Source organism: Dermacentor silvarum, chromosome 9, assembly GCF_013339745.2.
Source record: "Dermacentor silvarum isolate Dsil-2018 chromosome 9, BIME_Dsil_1.4, whole genome shotgun sequence".
Classification (NCBI taxonomy): Eukaryota; Metazoa; Arthropoda; class Arachnida; order Ixodida; family Ixodidae; genus Dermacentor; species Dermacentor silvarum.
The window spans coordinates 105,097,816-105,118,568 of record NC_051162.1 but is presented as its reverse complement, the minus strand read 5'-3'; the positions used below and the strand labels follow the sequence as shown (position 1 = coordinate 105,118,568).

The following is a 20,753-nucleotide window of genomic DNA, read 5'->3' as shown; positions in this document are numbered from 1 at the left end:
ACACTTTGCTGTTCCTCTCGAGAAAAGCCGTCCCAATTCTTTCTTCAGCGGGGATTCTTAGCGCACAATTGCTCAAGTCGAGCGGAAGGCACGCGAATTGCTATTTATGAGCGATTGCGTGACCCACAGTCCCGAAAATGAGCAAAGCGACTGCGGCCGAGAGCGAAGAATGCCGTACTCGCCCCGCCAAGCACGCCATTTGAATTTCCTGGACTCAGAATCTGCGCTCTCGTTCAGGGCTATTCCAGGCCAGCTAAAATGAGCATAATGTGCCCGCCAACTCTAGCTGTATTTACTTTCCTTCAGCCTTTATACTGTCGGCGCTAGGGGGCACACTCTTGAAAAAAATGAACACAGATGCAGTAAATAACGTTAATGTATCGATTTCACAAGTGTCATTAGGCCCTGATTATGGCGCCGCCATGCTAACAATAAGGTTTGTTAAAATAAATGTATACTCCTGCAAACTACTTGCATATAAAGAATGCTTACAGGTAATTTCCTTCAAACATTATGCCGCATATGAATACAAGCAAATAATAATAAGCAATAAGAAGAAAAGAGTCACGTTTGCCAAAGTTACAGCTGGTCACAGCCCAAGAATGCAGTGGCAAGCATACCGCTGCCCAACTCATATAACTGGTATGATACGCCAGCCAGTTAGGTTAGCTTATTTGCGTGACATCACGGCTGTGATGACCAATCTTCATCGTTATCGGCGTTTCTCGAGAGCTTTGTTTTGGAGAGCGGGGTCACGGAGTGCGAGTGCAATGCAGTTTTGCGGGCAGAGTTCGTACTGAATTATTAGGTTTTTATCGAGCATACCGGCACGCACTTATATTAAGTGCGTGTACAGTGCGCCATCTTCAATGGCACAACCATCGCATTATGCATAAATTCGAACGCGAACAATTCCGAAACTATTCCAATGCGTTGTTACTTTTCAGGGCTCACCTGTATTTGTAGCAATGGCTAAAATTGTACACTGGGGAGTATACTGCATGCTTAAAAGCCGGCCACCGAGGGATTACAGGGGACACTTTCACGCAGTTAGCCGTAGCAGGCAGTCTGATCACTCATTGCCTGTTCACGGTTCAATTTATGCTTATGGCATATCATCGCTGCACATCATCGCGCCCCATCGCAGCAACAGTCCGAACGCCAAGGTTGCTAGTTCAGGTAGCATGCAAAAAATTAGAAACCTGAGATCCAGTCGAGAGGACTCCTGTATCTCACAGTAGATTGCCTGTTAGAAAATTACTAGCCCGCATGATTCGCAGAAATGGAACATGATTAACAGAAATGGGCCATGAAAATTCATCGCGTTCCTAATTAGAGTGTGGGTAGCTCCGATACTCTGCGCTGAGGACCTTTAGGAAAGAAAATAATAGAGAACGTGTTTCGGAGAACGCGCCACATGTGTTAATCATCTGCTCTTCACCTGCTCTTCATCTGCACAGCCGGCGTCCAGGAAATGCAGCTTCCCTTTCGGCCTCCGAGATTCGCAACGCGACAGCTCCATCCCTTTCTATTACGGATATTCGTGGAAAACTGAGAGCGAGCGACGGCTGCATGAAGTGGCAGGATGAATATGGCAGGAGCGAAAAGAATGTGCAAAACGACTGCAATATCAAGGCCAACGCGGGAACTGACCGAAATTATGCTCGCGAAAGGGAGCCACATCTTTGAAATCGTAGAACGGAAGGGAACGACAAACAGACGAGCTGAGCGCGCCGAGAGCCCGCAAGGCCTGTGCAAGCTTTTAGCTAAACCGCAAAGCAAATATCAGCACCACGGCGCTGTTAGCGCTGTAGTCGCTAGCGTGCAGAGCTTTCTTTTATCTTTTATTACTTTTATCGTGGCGACATGGAGCACAACAGAACGAAAGAGAAAAAAAAATTGAGCAGAGAGCGAGATGACCGAGTAGCGTTTCTCTCGGTGTTATATCACTCTCTCTATTCTCCTTCCCTCTTGGTTTTCCTCTCTCCATTGTTTTCTCTCTTTCCCCGAACGTGCCTACGCCGACGCTGTTTGGATGACGGTCGCCGCCGCGGGAGCTCCGCGACAGTTGGAAAAGCGCTGCGGCTTGGAACCCGGCCTCAGTGTCGCCGCTATCGGTTTCAACAGCACGACGCTAGCTATAGCTCTGCGTGCTTTTCTGTTGCGCCGTGCGTCACACAGGCCCACGCAGCCGTCTCGCTTTTTTTTTTTTTTTCCGTCGGGCGGCAGCCTGCTTCGAGACAGACGCTCTCACTTTTTTTCTCGCTCTGAACAGCTAATGTCTCGTGCGCTTGAGGTATCCATCGAGTAAAGCAAACTTCACGAATTGTGAGCGCAGTGTGTATTTTTTTTTTTAGTCGTGGTGGCCTGTGCGTGAAGTCGGGAGAAAAGGAAACATGATATACCGAGTGCTTGTGCGGTGCGTCTCGGAAATGTGTGCAGTTCGTGAGCTCGTCTAGAGCGCGTCTGGAAGCAACATCCCGGTCGGTTTCGCTTCGCGGATTAAGACTACGGAGCTTGAGTGGCCGTGTGCACCCTGAAACTTTGAGTGCTCGAGCGTGCTTGAGGGATTCGCTATGCTGAGCTCGATCCCCTTCACCGAAATTTCAAAGGAATAGCCCACGTGTGCCTGAACGCCCGGATATCGTAGGTGAGTGACCTTATAGGAACTTCATCGTGCGTGAGAACACAGCCCGACAGGGCTCTGTGAACATAGCTACCGCGCTTCGCTTCTGGTTATCCTCAGCATACTTATTGTGTAGGCAAAGAAAACTGTGCAACATGTCTCTTTGCAACTTTTTTTAGTCCTTTGGTGGCCAACTCGTTTCTTTCCTTATGCCTCAATTAATAGTTATGAAGGCCTGTTTTATACGAAGTTTGGAGACGGGTAAATTGGCCCAAGATGCGATCTTAAAATATTTTATTCAAATACTTAACTAGTAGTTGTACCTAAATCATCATACTTCCGCTTAGGATCAGCTACTGTACGCTTATATAATGTATATCAAAAAGCAAGCAAGTTTCGTAATTTTTGATACCCCCTTCAGTCATGGTGTACGCATTTGTGCACGCTAACTGTCATTTTTTTTGCCAGTTCTGTCTTGTGGTAGCAAGAAGGGAAAAAGGCACGGACCATAGCTTTCCGGTAAATTGAACCCTCTTTTCACTAAGTAAGGCTGAATTTCACTTCCGCCTGCTGAGACCATATTCGACGTCCCGCGGTGCGTTCTGTCAGCCATTGCGGAAGAATTAGTTTTGCCTTCGTCGAAATCCCTGCAGCCAATGATTTAACTTCTGCATCTACTTCGAATGGACGAGTCAATTCTTTGCGTAAACGAGAAATGGAACATCACAGCAGCACAATCAAGAAATATCTAGGTATTTTGTAATTATGAAGACTTACTTGTAAATGTACGAAGCATCATCCTAGCATCTTGAGTTTCTCGCAACGGAGTCTCCAAGGCCTTGGAATACAGTCATGTAACTTTGAGAGATGTTTCGGTCGTTCATCATAATTTGTGCCTGAAGGGTGTGTGTTCTTTGCGTCAGCAGCTAATTAAGGGTGGACGAGTGAGGGAAGCGTTAACCAAGTGTCAACGTTTTGACAGGGAGACTTGCTTTCACGTGGGCTCTGGCGAAGAGAAGTTCTAAACGTGAACTCCGTGGGCATTATTTGCTAGATTGCCCACTCTTATTCAATGGGTAGTGTCCAAACCACACCCCCAGTGGCGTCTTTCTCGGACTGGCAAAAGCCAATCTCGAAAGCCATGTTATCGTGCACTGCAAACGCCAGAAGTGATTGAGGGAACCTGGAAACACGTCATGGCCACCATGTTTTGGACACCAAATATTCCAATCTCCATTTTCTGTGACTTCTCGAGGTTTCACTTCACCTAATCGTGTCTTGTTTGCATTACATTAGCAAGACGCTTGAATTCGAGTCCCTGCCATGCGCCGTCAATTTTTTCAACAATGGCGACTATTGTTTTCAAAAACCCTACATGTTTATGCACTGTTGCTGTTGTAAGGGAGTAACTTGAGTGGTATATCGCACGTTTGACTTTTTGCTGAACAAAAATCTACTTCGAAAACACACCGAATTGATTTTTTTTGTAAGACTTCACCAGCGGAATCTGGCGCTGGTGGTTCGATTATTACCGACAGAAAACACGAACAGACACTGTTTTTACAAAACCTTTATGCCGGTTTTCAACGTCAATAGCCTGCTTTAAGCGTTATATGAGTTTCACGCGCCTGAAAATTGAAAACGCTTTTGGGTTGCTTCTTCAGCAGATTTGTTGGCGTAAGGAGTGCTGAACAAGATGTGGTTATTGTTGTGTAGAATCTGGTGACGGATTTGTCCCCACATTTTCGAATCTCGTCACAATCGACAGATACAATAATCAAAACGCACACTTTTTTCTCTCTCGCTCTTAAACATTGACGATAAGCGCAAGTATCTTTTTTCTGTTATAACAACCACAGCATAACGATTTGCAAAGAAATGTCTGCGAGAATTTAAGTGTAACCGTTCAGTACAGTGTATAGTCCGCAAACAGCTATTCTCTAAATCGAAGCATGCTGGATGCAGGAAAGTCGTCAGGGAAATGCTATGAACAAAATGTCCAGCGTGAAAGGCAACTCAAACGCATTTCCCCTCAATAACTGTCATTGGCGATTTCACGTTGGATTGTGCACCCGGGGTTGGTTGTGATATGGTCTGCCAATAACGAAAATCCTGTGAATGAAACCAAAGTGTTTTTGGTCCCGTATTGACAAATATTCTTAGGCTAGAGTGTTTCGTAAGAGAACCTGCCATTCAATCGTAATATCGCAATATTACCGCGAAGCTGGCCGGGCAATAGCAGAGAATGCTTGCGAACGTAAAGCATTGTGAATTCGGGCCCTGTTTATAAAGTACAACCTCGCGCGTCGTAACCATCTGTAGACTGCTGCGCAAACGTTCTTCCTGACAACACCAGACCATCCGTTCGTCGGCAATGCAGTCTGAACAAATCGTACACGACGTGGCTAGCAAAGCGGCCATAGCGATAGTTCGTCTCACCTGTGACGTCAGCAAGTGCCAAGCGAGCGAAGGGACGACCATTATGCAAACTAACAAGATGGCACGAAATCTACACAAGAACTGAAACTCGGGCTAGTTGGCGTTCATTCAGTTGTTAACTGCATTGTGAGAATAAGACAACTGACGGAAACGAAGTGAACACGCAGAGTGCTTATAGTGTTCAGTCCGCGTCTGTCCGTTGTCTTCCTGTCACGATGCAGTTAATACTGACTCAATGTACAGTATCTTGGTCCTAGCTTCTCACAGATGGATTAACGATACTTTGGCGAGGGTCCAGGCAATCTTACTCACCAAACACACGCTTCGATAAAAGTTATTGTACCTGTTCTTCACGATACTTTTTGTGGCAAAAGAAGCGTTCACTTTTCAGGCATCTCTTCACGGACGTCCTAAACTTAACACCAAGGTCACGGAGACTCGGCTCTAAGAAATGAGAACAATGGTCTACGGACACGACCCGTTCACTGCGTACTACAAAGATATAATTGGCCGAGTGGGTTCGGCGCTCGAAAAAGCTGACACTCGGCGAATTCGCTATATACGCTACAGGCTGGAGGGTTCACCTCGACTGTCCTTTGTTCTGTAGCTGAGTCGTCCATCGTCTTTTTTTTTCTGTTTATGTACTCAGGTACTCAAGTTATTCGATGTACGCTTTTCTTCGCAGCGATTAATTTAGTACGCTTGCTATTCCTGTTATAGCCAAAAGGTCACTGGGGTTTTCTAGTGAACACACACACACACACACACACACACACACATATATATATATATATATATATATGAATGTATGTGTGTGTGTACTTACTACGAGCATTAAAGATGAACTACTATTCCTTACCATTACTTTATCATTTCTTTGATTTACTTAGTACAAGTCATTTCCCCTATGTTGTCCTTGGTGTCGTTGTTTGTTGGCTTCTTATGAGATATATATGCATCCATATATATACATATATATATGTATGTATAAATTAGGGACATGTGGCTAAGTTGGTGTGCATGGCAACATGATAAACAACAGCCCCAGAGACGAACACACGCAACGAAAACAAAATGACGGTGCGCTGTATAAAGATGCTAACCATGATAATGATATTGATGATTGCGATGGTGAGTTCTCTCAGAAAGTTGATGTTCCATCAGTTGCTGGCGATTATTCTGACTCTTGGAGATGGCACTTTCCGTGCGACTGGGAACAATGGACACGGCCTATAGACGCCACACATCTGGGATAAGCTGGAACGCGCGAGCATCGCAGAAAATCTGTTCGAACATATTCCATGCCGTGCCGTGTCTCTAGAATTCCTTTTTTTTTCTTCACAAAGGCGTAACAAGACACATCGCTGAGCATCCCCTCCTTTGTAAACATCTTTGTCTTTTAATATTTTCGTGCTTTTTTTGTTTTCTGCTTTCCGCTGGTGATTTCGTGATTTTATTTCTTATTTAGCAATCAACAACATCAACAGCAAATCACATCTCAAGAAATATCGGTGTCTTAAAACAAAACCAAGAAAAGTGGAAAGGCGATTGAGATTACTACTGAACCACTTCTGCGAAGTTCGGAGCTGTATCTGCAAGCAACGGAACAGGCAGAGCTGGTAAACAACCGCTGTTCAATTTAGTACGTTTGAGGAATGTCATGCGCATAAGCAAAAACGCTGCGATCCTTCAACGACAGCTTCCTCGTAATGTCACGCGAACTCACTTCGGCAGCTGCTGCGGTTGATGACTAATCCTAACTACCGGTCGTCAACCTCTCAGCATCACCAAGGTGGATCGCGCGTACGATCATAACTTGGCTGGATTCACATCTCGTAGTATACTATACTATAATTCAATGTTGTTACGAAACAAGCAGGTCATTAAATTTAATCGAAACCAAATGACGTTTCGAGATCCGTACGGATCTCTTGTTCACAGTGGGCTATTAATTTTGCCTGAAAACGATTTTGCCTGTCCAGGCGGTATCCGTCGAGCCCTACACTACATATTCTTCAATATACGTCGCGTATCTTCGCATACTGACAGCGCTAAGCCGCCTGATCTCCGGAATACTTTCTGAGAAGAAAGCTCTTGGACAGTGGCTGCAGCCATCACTGGATCAGAAAGCTATTTGTGCGTTACTGCAGTTATTCCAGGTGTATTGGCCTCAGTGAGCACACACATTCCTTTGCACCGGCCTGCGGGCACGCAGTGTTCACGTCTTTGCATTGACCCTTGCCGTTTTCTTTAGTGTAGGGTAGCAAATCGGACGCTTGCCTCGTTGACCTCGTTACCTTTACACATCCTTTCTTTCTCTCTCTCTTCTTTTACACAGTTTTTTTTTTTGCGTAACAAACCACCCATGACACTAAGCTCAAACCAGTTATGCATCAATGCATGGCTACGGGGAGCTGCTGCTTCCGAAGCCGGCTGATTTCCTGTATTGTTTCTTTTTCGGTGGACTAGACCTCAATTCTTATGCCGCGCTACGGACTTTATTTGAAAGAGCCATGACCGCACTATGTGCCTTATTTTACTCAGTTTACGGGTGCTTATAGTTTAAGCAGTGGCCAGACATCTTCCAGGTATCAGTTAACGCGTTTCGCGGAAAGCATAACAGCAGGCGCGCAGAATGCCGCCGATGATAGTGGTAAATGAAAACACGGAATGCAATAAAGTTAGAGCTGTATACCATTGGAAAAGAAGATGTTACAAATTAAATAACGCCACGTGGACCGCTTCTCTTCATATGGCTATGGCTTGGTGCTTCAAGACAAAACGTTACAAGGGAAATATTACTAATGCAAACTATTTTGTCCGCTTTTGCGTACCAGCCATGAAAACGATTTGGTATATATGAGTGTAGTATAATGCACTTAAGCCCGGTAGAGACCAGAAAAGCGCAATCGTAATCTAAAGGAATCCAGGAGGGGATGCTTGCACGAAAGTTAAGAGATATGATGGCGACCTGCAAGATAGGTGTTGAAGGGCGATAAAACTGTTAGCCAAGAACAAAATCCACGTTGCCCACACTCTCCGTTTCCATAAATGGGAGCATCAATCTATCCATCTATTTATCTATCAATCTATCTATCTGTTTGTCTTTCTGTCTATCAGTTTGTCCGTCCTTCCGTCCGTCCGTTACCGTAATGCAGCGCTGGATGAATAAGGTTTATGGCAGTTCCACGAAGATAATAACACCGTAGTCGGCAAATCTACGGAAGCCAAATACGTCGTAAACCCGTCATCGCTTGCAGGCGAAAACCTTGCGCATGTTTAGGAACAACTTCTTTTGTACACAATGTTGTCTAACAACGCTCTTGGAAAGAACCGTGCTCCTCGTCTGGGAATGGGCGCACCACAGGCTGCAAGCACGGGTGTTCCTAATGTTACTAACGGGTGTACGCTAGCTACTGCGGTCGACTCGATGCGCCCATTACCTGAATATGGTTTCACCGACACCTCCAGTGTTTGACGACCACGCTAATTTGACGCATGCGCGCGCAATGTTCTTCTATCAACCAAATATACCGTAATGTATACAACCTCTCGCGTTGAGACTCTTTAGTTAATATTATGCAAATTTCGACTGCTTCTAGTGCAAGCACAATGATTGCACACAGTGGATATAAACGTAACTCGCTGAGAATAGCCCTGTAAATTTTGGCATCTGTAATCAGCGTATATTTACATGAGTCCCATGGGGTGAGTTCCTTAATATATTGTTTAATGTTTTATATTATTTTTGCGGAAGGAAAAAGCAACGGGGAAATCTGGTTATAAAATATTTACGTAATTCATAGGGACATATTGTTGATTCTTTTTTGTGCACAGCAGGGCCATTCATTAGCGTCGTCTTCTTTAGCGCCGAGCTCTGCCTTGTTGATTGTGTACATCGTCATAACCATATGTGACTAAGTCACGTTTCCTCTGGCTTGTGACTATAAATGAGTAAGCAGGATTTTAATCCAGGGCGCTTCAAGTGTCGAAACTAAGGAGAGTTTCTTGCAACACAATATCCCATCACAGTAAGCTTCAGTTCTTCAGCTAAAGCCGCATCGCTATTCGCATTGTTGTGACATACATTCATGCAACGCTCAATATTACTCTGGCAAATTGCACGCGTTTCATTAAAATATTTCACGAGCAATGACACATGGTTAAAGTGGAAGCAGCAGTGATTTCTACTTTCGCTTGAACTGCGCGGCTTTTAATTTAGTTTCTGCAATGCCCGGCACAATACGCACATACAAAATCAAGAAAGTTGTCGCAGTTTCACCCTAAAGGCAAAGCATCAATTGCGATAGCGAATTTGTAGAGAGCTATACGGAGTAATGATGGTAGCTTTATCAGCTGTATAAACTTGGACATGCAGCAGCACCGGCAACACGCAGAACTGTTGTCGACGCCGTGGGAGTTTTGCCCGCGTTCGCACAAAACGCGTGTGGCGTTGGTGACTGTTGCCGGAGCCTCTGGGGGCGGCTCGGAGGTTTTCGACGACATCAGAACGGGACACTCGTCGAGCAGCGTCGGAAGTCTTTACCACCTTCTCGCCTCACAACGTTTTTATATAAATAGGCACTTGGAGCCGCAGCTAAACGTCGCCTCACTTCCCTCCCCCTCCCCTCCCACGGCCTTTCGCGCGTCGGAAGAAGGCGCGTTTGCTCTACATATATGGTGATTGTAAAGGAGGAAAGAGACGCCTACTTCTGCAGCCCTTAAGGGAGCACGGCGCAGAACGCGCGTTTGTTCTCTGCCGTGGGTTCACTCCCCGTGAAAGCGCGCGTCCCTCGTGCCCTTTCACTCGCACATACAGCGTTCGGCGCGCAGCGACGATTTCATCTCCATTGATGTCATACGGAACCTCACGGCGACGACGACGGCAGAAAAAGTTGTCGCAGTTTCACCTGAAAGGCGAAGCATCAATTGCGATAGCAAACTTGTAGAGAGCTATACGGAGTAATGATATTAGCTTTATCAGCTGTATAAACTTGGACATGCAGCAGCACCGGCAACACGCAGAACTGTTGTCGACGCCATCGGCGTTTTGCCCGCGTTCGCTCAAAATGCGTGCGGCGTTGGTGACTGTTGCCGGAGCCTCTGATATAAATAGGCACAGCGTGCCGCAGCTAAACGTCGCCTCCCTTCCCTCCCCCTCCCCCACGGCCTCTCGCTCGTCGGAAGAAGGCGCGTTTGCTCTACATACATGGTGATTGTGAAGGAGAACAGAGACGCCTACTTCTGCAGCCCTTAAGCGAGCACGGCGCAGAACGCGCGTTTGTTCTCCGCCGTGCGTTCACTCCCCGTGAAAGACGCGCCCCTCGCGCCCTTTCACTCGCACATACAGCGTTCGGCGCGCGGCGATGATTTCTTCTCCAAATGACGTCATACGGAAACTCACGGCGACGGCGACGGCGACGCCGACGGCAGAAATCTGCTTTTGAGTGTCCATATAATTGCTATCGCAATAATATGCTTTGGAGTGTCCATATAATTGCTATCGCAATAAAAGTATCCAAGATGCGAGAACAAAAAACCTGGAGGACGCTATCGCGACCCGTTCGCATTTTCAATTATTAACGCGATAGCGTTTAGGGTCCCGTGTCGCTGAAAATCCGGCATCGGCAATCGGCGTGTGGTCGCGGGTGGCGGAGAAAATCATCCAACCACATGGACCGCGCAGGCCCTCCACGTGGTGCAAGGTTTTGGTGAACAAAAATTAAATTTTGGCACAGTGAAATCCGTCAGAAAAATGGTAAAGTACGACTTTACCATTCGGCGTCGGATTCGCAGTCGGATTGTTTACCAATTGGCATCGGATTGTAACTTGTATGTACGAGAAAACCTAATTCTGCTACGAATAAACTCTAACACAAACCCCTTTTCCAGCATTTCTACCAGACCTGCGCACGTCGCGGCAATAGCAAACAATAGTGGCACAAGACTATCGTCTTTCGACGTCATTTGCAAGGAGATATGCGGCCAATTTTAGGGGCGAAGCTCCTTAGGGTGTGGGTCTGTCCCTCCTCTGTAGTATGTAGTAGTAGTCGTAGTAGTAGTAGTAGTAGAAGTCGTCGTCGTAGTAGTAGGTAGCCACGTCTACTTTTATGGAAAAAAAATTCCGAAAGCTGTGTCCGTAGCGCGGAATCGAACCAGGGACCCCTCGCTTCCGAACGCGCGGCGCTAACCACTACGCCACGAAGCGCACATGGACACACGCACCACGATGACAATAAATACCCAACATTAACGAAAGACTGCGCGTTTCTAACGCGTTTGTGCTAGCGCGTTACGGCCCGTGTAAGAAGCTGGTGTAAGACGCTGTGGCCTCTCCGCCTTACCCTCGTATTCATAAACGCTGATGGCGTCGGCAAACGCGGTGCACGTTCCGGCATGTGTAAACGGCTGCGTAAGACGCTGTGGCCTCTGCCCTTTACTAGAGAGTACTGCACGTTTCTAACGCGTTTGTGCTAGCGTCCCCTTAAGCGGGAGATGGTGCAATTATAATGAAGGGCGCTGTTATAGAATAGGAATGACGTCACATATGGCGCGTGTCATTGGTGGAAGTCAATGGTTCGATTTAGTGCGGCGAGACTGGGCGAATTACACGGAAGATTCACGGTTTACCGATGATTCCCTCCGGAGCTTCGCCCACTCATCATCATTCACCCCGTGGATATGCGGTGTTTTTTCATTGTGGTGAAATTGTACAGCTTTACCTCAGCGTCGCTTGTGGCTTGCACCGCTAAAATTACACGCGTTCATGCACTGTAGATAACAGCGGCAATTTCGCGTTTTAGCGCAGACTCGGTAGATAGATCTATAGATCTATCTACCTACTTCTGTTCTCGCCTCACAAACGAACCAATCTGAAGAATTTAAGGACTTAACCTATAGCAGACTTCTATAATGTCGATAACTCTAGGCTGCCTTCAGGCGACGCTGGTTTTCGGCCGCTGTTATAAGGATAGACACGGGCAGGCTCTGGTAGCCGGTACGTCACTTGCAAGTTGCACGGGTGCGTGCTTGTAATCCTGGTGGTTTTTCTTCGGCGTTTTTTTTTTCACTGAAATTCAACTTGCCGAACTACAGATGCGTGTCGCTATGCAAGCACTGCGATTACGCGTGAACTTGGAGGCCGTAGGGTATGCGTACATTAGTGAGGAAATTGCAATGCGGCATTCAGGTAGGTCGATGCATGGCCATGCCGACCGTTCGTTCGTGTTCTACACTAATTGTAACAGTTAAGTACGACTGAAAGGAATGTGTACAGCCCTATCTATATATCTACTACTTCTGTTCTCGCCTCACAAACGAACCATTCTGAAGAATTCAAGGACTTAACCTATAACAGACTTCTATAATGTCGACAACTCTGGGGTGCCTTCAGGCAACGCTGGTTTTCGGCCGCTGTTATAAGGATAGACACGGGCAGGCTCTGGTAGCCGGTACGTCACTTGCAAGTTGCACCAGTGCGTGCTTGTAATCCTGGTGGTTTTTCTTCGGCGTTTTTTTTTTTCACTGAAATTCAACTTGCCGAACTACAGATGCGTGTCGCTATGCAAGCACTGCGATTACGCGTGAACTTGGAGGCCGTAGGGTATGCGTACATTAGTGAGGAAATTGCAATGCGGCATTCAGGTAGGTCGATGCATGGCCATGCCGACCGTTCGTTCGTGTTCTACACTAATTGTAACAGTTAAGTACGACTGAAAGGAATGTGTACAGTCCTATCTATATATCTACTACTTCTGTTCTCGCCTCTCAAACGAACCATTCTGAAGAATGCAAGGACTTAACCTATAACAGACTTCTATAAAGTCGACAACTCTGGGCTGCCTTCAGGCGACGGTGGTTTTCGGCCGCTGTTGTACGGATAGACACGGGCAGGCTCTGGTAGCCGGTGCGTCACTTGCAAATTGCACCAGCGCGTGCTTGTAACCCTGGTGGTTTTTCTTCAGCGTTTTTATTGCGATAGCAATTATATGGACACTCAAAAGCAGATTTCTGCCGTCGGCGTCGCCGTCGCCGTCGGCGTCGCCGTCGCCGTCGCCGTCGCCGTGAGGTTCCGTATGACGTCATTTGGAGATGAAATCGTCGCCGCGCGCCGAACGCTGTATGTGCGAGTGAAAGGGCGCGAGGGGCGCGTCTTTCACGGGGAGTGAACGCGCGGCGGAGAACAAACGCGCGTTCTGCTCCGTGATCGCTTAAGGGCTGCAGAAGTAGGCGTCTCTTTTCTCCTTTACAATCACCATATATGTAGAGCAAACGCGCCTTCTTCGGACGCGCGAGAGGCCGTGGGGGAGGGGGAGGGAAGGGAGGCGACGTTTAGCTGCGGCACCAAGTGCCTATTTATATCAGAGGCTCCAGCAACAGTCACCAACGCCGCACGCATTTTGAGCTAACGCGGGCAAAACGCCGATGGCGTCGACAACAGTTCTGCGTGTTGTTGCTACCAAAGCCGCTCACCTTACTTCGTATGACGTTGCTGTGTTGCTATCGCATTCATTGCTTCGCCCTTAGGGCGAAACTGTGACATTTTTTTTTTCACTGAAATTCAACTTGCCGAACTACAGAGAGAGAGAGAGAGAATAAACTTTAATAAAGAGAGCACGCGAGCGTAGGTAGCTCCTCCGCTCTGCAGTGGGTGGTCCCCTCAGTCCAGGAGTCCAGCGGCCTTAGCTGCCCTTCTCGCTCGATTGACCAGGTTGAGCTGGTCCGTCGAGTCGGAGCTGGACAGCGCTGCCTCCCATTGCCGTGTGGTGGGGTGTGTTATGGGTGTTAGCTGTGGTGTGTTTGCGCAAGCCCATACCATGTCGTAAAGTGTTGTACATTGATGACAGTGTGGACATTTATAGGAATACAGCGCAGGGTGTACGGCGTGGTAAAGACTCAAATGTGGATATGTGTTTGTTTGGAGTTTTCGCCATATTACGGCTTCCTCTCGCGTCAGAGCATTATGAGGTGGGGGTAGTGTTCTTCGTGAAATGCGATAGTGTTGTAGGATGTGAGTGTAGGTTAATGGTATGGGCTCTGGTTGGAACTGCTCGGCGCGGTCATCTCGCAGCTCCCGGTGTGCATGCGCTCGGGCGTAGGCGTGTGCCTGCTGATTGCCGCGTAAGGACTCATGCCCCGGAGTCCACACGATATGTATGTATGGTGGCAGCTGGTGCGCTCCATTCAGAATGCGATGTGCTGCCCTGGAAATTTTGGCCCTGGAGTAATTTCTGCATGTCGTCTGAGAGTCCGTCAGAACTATGACGCAATCCCACTGCGGTCTCGTCGTGATGGCTAACACTATCGCTAGTTCCTCTGCCTCCGCAGCGCTCACTCTGGAAACCGACGATGCATTTATTTCGGTCCCGTGATTGTCGACTACGCTGGTGACGAATGCGGTGCTTCTTGCGGTGCTGGCCGCGTCTACGTACAAGACATTGGAGTGGTTTCCATACTTTCTCGCGAGCGCCTGCGCTCGGGCTTGTCTCCGTCCGATGTGGAAGTTTGTCTCCGTCCGATGTGGGGTTTGTCTCCGTCCGATGTGGATGCCGAACTACAGATGCTTGTCGCTATGCAAGCAGTACGCTTACGCGTGAACTTGGAGGCCGTAGGGTATGCGTTCATTAGTGAGGAAATTGCAATGCGGCATTCAGGTAGGTCGATGCATGGCCATGCCGACCGTTCGTTCGTGTTCTACACTAATTGTAACAGTTAAGTACGACTGAAAGGAATGTGTACCGCCCTACACACGGCTAGTTATCGTTTTTTTTTACACTCGTTGCGTGCAATGGCATCATTGGGATCAGACGTGTGCTCGCGGGATGCCCTGCGATTCGCACCAACCCTGAAGCAGAATGACTTCATTGGAAGAGGATGCTACAAATTTCATTGTTTCAAGATCAGCTGCGGCCTGTCCAGAGGGCCCGCGATGTCGCTGAAGGGCTGGGCCTAACCGTGTCATCGTGGGTGCGGCCCGCCTCGGCTTGAAAGTGTCGAGCCTCAGGACTCCTGTAAATAAAACGTTTTCACACACACAGGCTCGTTGATCTACAGCGACTTAGTAAGCTGTGCGTCAATCGCCTAAAGCCGTTAAGGTGACAGCGTTTTTTGAGCCAAGGATGATATTCCAGGCCGCGCTATAGCTGGCTGCGGCAAGGTTACCCCATAGTGCGGTCTCGTATACTCTGCAGCGCTTACGAGGCCACTTCTGGCCGTGTTTGATGAGCCCGCTGGATTGCTACGAGAGTACGCGAGATATCACAGCCCGCCGCACTTCCTTGGTGGATTCCCGCTTCTTCTATTCTTGGTGTAATTTGATTTGGTGTAATCAGGATTGACGTAAGCCTTGACAAAGCAGTTGTAGCTCCTGCACTCAAGGCTTCTTCCCGTCGCCGCTTTCGCTTTGTAGTAGCAGTCAGCAACGCCTTCGTGGTGCAAGTGCAGGGACATGGCAAGGTGTATTCTACGAATACCGTAGCGGGAAACCAGGCTTGCGTTCGCATCTAGGGCCATGTTATGCAGCGAACAGGCTACGTGGGTGTAAGAACGCAGCAGCAAACTCAATCAGAACTGTACCAGAGGGCGCGCAGCCGGAAAGCTTCGTACGTCTATACCCGCACGTCTATTGGTCGAGATTGTGGCGGGAAACCCAATGTGCGCACAGGTTTGCTGGCATTATGCAAGATGTCTATAGTGTAATCTGGTAAATTTTACGTGCGTTAGAACGGCTCAAGCGGAAGCAAACGCGCTTTGGAATCCGTGACGCCATACTGAGGTATCGGCGATGCCGTTTCCGCACGGCGTTCAAGAAACTCGGCCTTCGTTTTCTGTGCAGCGTATGGTAATCGACCATTTTCACCCAAAACGAATGAACAAGCAGTTCTGAAAGAATGCTGAACCATTCTAAGCTAATGGTAAATCAGTTCTGCGTTCTGCCGAAGGCCTTAAGGTGGAGGGACGTTCGTGAAACGGATCATCACCATCCACCTTTCTTGAACGTTCCTTCGCCTTGCGCTATTCCACAGAACTAATTTGCCATGTTCTGCGGGTCCCCGTGCTCCGAGTGGTCGATTAATTCCTCCTCGCGCAGAAAGACGTTCATTCAGGTTCGAATCCCGGGCCACAACGAATTTTTACTCAACTGCAAAGCTTTCCGTCTGACAAACACGGTGTGGGTTTGCTTTATAGCTTCGTGCTATACATTCGGATGAATTAATGTTTCTTTTCCTTTCGGTCTAAGCTAATAAGTACAGTGTTGCCACTTACTGTCCCTTCAAGGTAGCCGTTATTGTAATTCATACGTCCAATTATATGACGAGTTCGCTTCTTTCATCCAAGTTAGCAAGTAATCGTACTCTATACTGCCAAATAGTAGAAACTGAGTTTTGAAACCACACTTTACCACTCTAATCTGAACGGTAGTGCTCTCCTTTCGTGCCCCGTTTACGACACCTCTGTCTCCATGTCGCAAACAAGCCACGTTTCGTGTCTGCGTGTTTGTTTCTGCGGCGAATCGAATCTTCCTTCTAATGCATTTCGCGGACGGCGATGTAACGCGATTCACAGCCGTCCCCCGACGACAATAGGCTCCTCGGTGGCTACAGCGGGCGGCGGCAGTAGCTGGGGTTCGGATGATTCTCGAAAAGGCACCAGCCGCACACTCGACGGCGCACCCGATAGACCTCTCGCGTTCTTTACGGGCTCAGAACGCGATCAATAACCGCTCGCCTTCGACGTTCGCGTGCATTATTTAGCCCCCCCCCCCCCCCCCCCTGCCCTCCCGCTCCCGCTATTTCTACCTCGGCGCCATCCCAGCCACTAGGGCGCGCTGCGGAGCCCTAAAGTTTGTCTGCGGAGCCATTGCGTCAGCGCGGCGTATAAGTTTCAACTCGTGCTGTGCTTTTTTCTTGTGAATTTAATTCTGTACTCGGTTATTTGGGTAGTGAGTGTCTCTCACTCTGTATAATGGAGTTTCTATCGAGCTGTGTCTGGCTCGTCGGAGCACGCGTATTAGGCATTACGAAAATGAAGCGGCGTTGAGGGAGTGTAGTTTTCGCATGTTCTCAGTTGGCGTTTCGATAGGGCCTGCGGAATGTTACCGAATTTGAGACCGCAGACGTGGACGATGTTGTTTGCATTCCTGAGCACATCACTCCTACCCCGTGGTGCAGGAATAGACCGCTGAAGGATCTTCCAGGCGCCGAATTGCGTCGATAATGCCTATAAGCCTTTTCGCCTGTTATAAATGATCATAGGAAACCTCATTTCGTAGGAATGAAATGAGGTTTCAGTGCAGGCTTTCTTTTGTTTGCTTTTGCTTGTTCGTTCGTTCGTTCGTTCGTTCGTTCGTTCGTTCGTTCGTTCGTTCGTTCGTTCGTTCGTTCGTTCGTTCGTTCGTTCGTTCGTTCGTTCGTTCGTTCGTTCGTTCGTTCGTTCGTTCGTTCGTTCGTTCGTTCGTTCGTTCGTTCGTTCGTTCGTTCGTTCGTTCGTTCGTTCGTTCGTTCGTTCGTTCGTTTTAGTTGTATGTCTTGGAGTGATGGGGATGCACGTGCAGTATGTTCTGATATTTGTTTTTGTCTTTTGTTCGAATATACAAAACTTGCGAAAAATGGCACTGACAAACATGAATGGTTCTCATCCTTTTTTTATGTAACGACGACATCAAGAACTTGCAGGAGTTGTTACAGCTACTTTCTCATTTTGAATCGAAAAAAAAGCACGTGTAATAAAGAATCCACTTCAGCTTCGAAAAGCCTACGCAGTTCGGAGTATATACCACTCATGTTTGCCTCTCAAAACATGGCAAATAACGTCCTCTAAGTTTAATAGTGGTTAACCTTCTACGAAATCTAACCTTCCTAGGATCCTTGCTTAATTGAAAAGCGCGTTTCGAATCTACAGAAGGTCGAAGTGGAAAACTGCGTTGAGAAATTCATTTATCAGATTCTTATGCAATCCACGTCCTTTAGAATTGTATGAAGTCGTCTTGTCTTGCAAAAGTATAGGACATCTGAGTCGTACCGCCGGGCAAGATATGTTCGAAGCAAATGCGATATTCAGCTCGCTATTCGCTGAAGGCGCCTCATCGTGTTGTCAGGCTACACTGCACATGTGTGAATATAGTCGGAAACAGTATGAATAGACAATGAAGAACGAAGTTCTAAGCACACAATATCGGTAGCGATAAAGGACTTACTATCATGGCGAAGAATTACCAAAATATATATCGAGGCATATTAAGGAGACAAAAAAAAACGATGTCAGCGTACGTGCGTATATATATGTATACATATATTTCCACCGCCGACATAGCCACTGGTCGACTTTGCATGCAGCTTCATCTTCTTCTTCTTTTTTTTTTTTTTTTGACGCCACAGTACGATGTTAAAGTAAAACACGCGTTAATACGCCAATTTCAAGTGCCCGAATCAACGCACTATTCAGCGTAGCTTCCGAGATCGTAGAGTTGTTGCGCATGCAATCTCGGAGGCGATGTTGTAAAGTCACAGAGGGCGTAGATGACTGGAGGGTGCTACACGGCGTAGGTTTATCGTGCGAACATATGCAAGCAAAATGTACACCGAAGACGGGAAGACTCCGCTGACTTCCCCTTGTGCTTGCGTTTGTATTTCGACAGACACAAATTCCATGTGCGTCGACATTTGCAGTGGCCTCTTAGTCAAGTTCAAGAATGTCATTGTCGGACACCAGAGACATTTGTTACTCTCCTACTCCATCGTTGCTCTTTCTTCCTTTCGTTCTTTCTTTCTTTCTCGTACATCGATCCCCCGCTATGCATTGCAATCAATTTATTGACGTGGTAGGAAGGATCGATGGTGCACGAATGCGGCGCTGGCTGCTAATTGTCTCATCAAGAGTTGGAGTTTTATACAAATGCTCCTATGCGCGCTCATACATAACTTTGATACTGTTGTACGTGCAACATATAAGACACTGTAGAGATAGAAGAAGCGTATATATATATAGGACTGTTTACATGACACAACACAATATAAAGAAACCCTCAAAACAACAGTGCGAACAAAACAGCACCACCACTTGACACAGAAGCGCAAGATGAACAGCTTTTTTTTTTTTTTTTTTTTTTTTTCTTCTACGCGTGTCACAAAAGTTTGTCCTGAAGCAAGCCGTTGGAGTCAACTTTCCCCATCCCATTCTGTGAACACTGGTGCTAGGGGTTCTGAAGTAAGGTCGCTCTGAGAATTAAAAAAAAAAAAGCCCTCGCCTTGTCTACGCTTATTAAGTTAGCTCAATGCGCAAGTGTTGTGTGCCTAAGTGCCTTGTCGAGCCGTGCCCGCAATGACAGCATACGTCTTGAGCGAATCCTTAAACACACAGACGAGGCCGACCTGTATGAATTTATCCTGGTACGAGAATGTGGTGTCGACATAAGGGCTGTCGGAATTATACATACTCCTGGAATTCCAGACTACAGTCAGTTAGAAATCCAAAGTACCGCGAAAAAAAAATAATCTAAATAATGTATTTAACCATCGTCCTACAAAGAGTGTGATGACAGGAATGGTGCCGAACAGCGCATGTGGTTCGTACAAGAGCTCGTTTTGTGGAAAGCTTTCTTTTATTACCTTTGTTCAGGGAGATGCTTGTGCCGGTTAAACGATGTCTGCTGCTTTTCGTCCCTTAATTCATATTTGCACTCCCAACGGTGTAAAAGTTTCAAATTAAGAGTACAGAAAACAGCACGACAGCAATCGTGATAAAGTTCACTCAAACACAAACTCGCACACAACATGCATCCAAGAAACGAATGTTCCTGAGCAGTTCACAAAATACGGATATTTATGTAGAAGTACGAATAACATTGCCTCGTTGGCTGACTAACACAGGACCGGCGAACGAGCGCACAGGCGCCGCGAGAAAACGGAAACAAAACTCTTCGTCTGTTGTCGGGGTGCTTGTTAATCACCAGAAGAGGCAGACGCGCTAATGTGAACGCAGTTTGAAGAAGGCGTCATTGCGCAAGATATCAAACGGAAAGCGTAATCGCCTTTCTGTTTTTGTTTCCGTTTTGTTTCGTTGTCGCCTTTTCGCTGAAGGACTTCCATGTAACATGACAGACGGAGAGGTCTTCCTCGAACAGAAAAGGCGACGTGTGCAGAAAGGGTGTGCGAGTGCTTGGTTTTATTAAAGTGTTTATTGCTTGCTTGTTTGATAGACTTTTACAGAGAGTTTTAACTCCGCCCTTTCGAGTCGAATACATGTGAAGTAGTCTCTTGATCGTTCACTTTGTTGACTGTTGTTCAATCGCACAAACTGCAGAACGTCCCTTGCTGTGTTGCTGGTGTATGATTTACAAATATATAAATATATGACACCATATAGAGCCAACAGTCAAAGAAGCCAAAGAATGAACAGGGGTAATTAGCTGCTGTTGAAACTGAAATGCTAAAAGTAATCAAGAAATATTCTCTTGTACTTATAGAAAATATATTAAGGGGTTTTACGTGCCAAAACCACGAGCTGGTTATAAGGCACGTCGTACTGGGGGACTCGTACTGGGAGAATAATTTGGACCACCTGGGGTTCTTCAACGTGCACCTAAATCTAAGTACACGGGTGTTATTTCCGCATTTCGCCCCCATCGAAATGCAGCCTCCATAAGCTTCTATTCTTAGTCCTTCATTGACTGTTATTCAGTCGCACAAAC

General features: G+C 47.1%; 1 protein-coding gene across 1 annotated transcript in view; it reads right to left on the bottom strand.

The window, feature by feature from the left end:
- The window catches only part of LOC125939877 (uncharacterized), a 225,827-nt gene that overhangs the window by 54,048 nt on the left and 151,026 nt on the right, over nt 1-20,753 (bottom strand). The window lies entirely within an intron of this gene.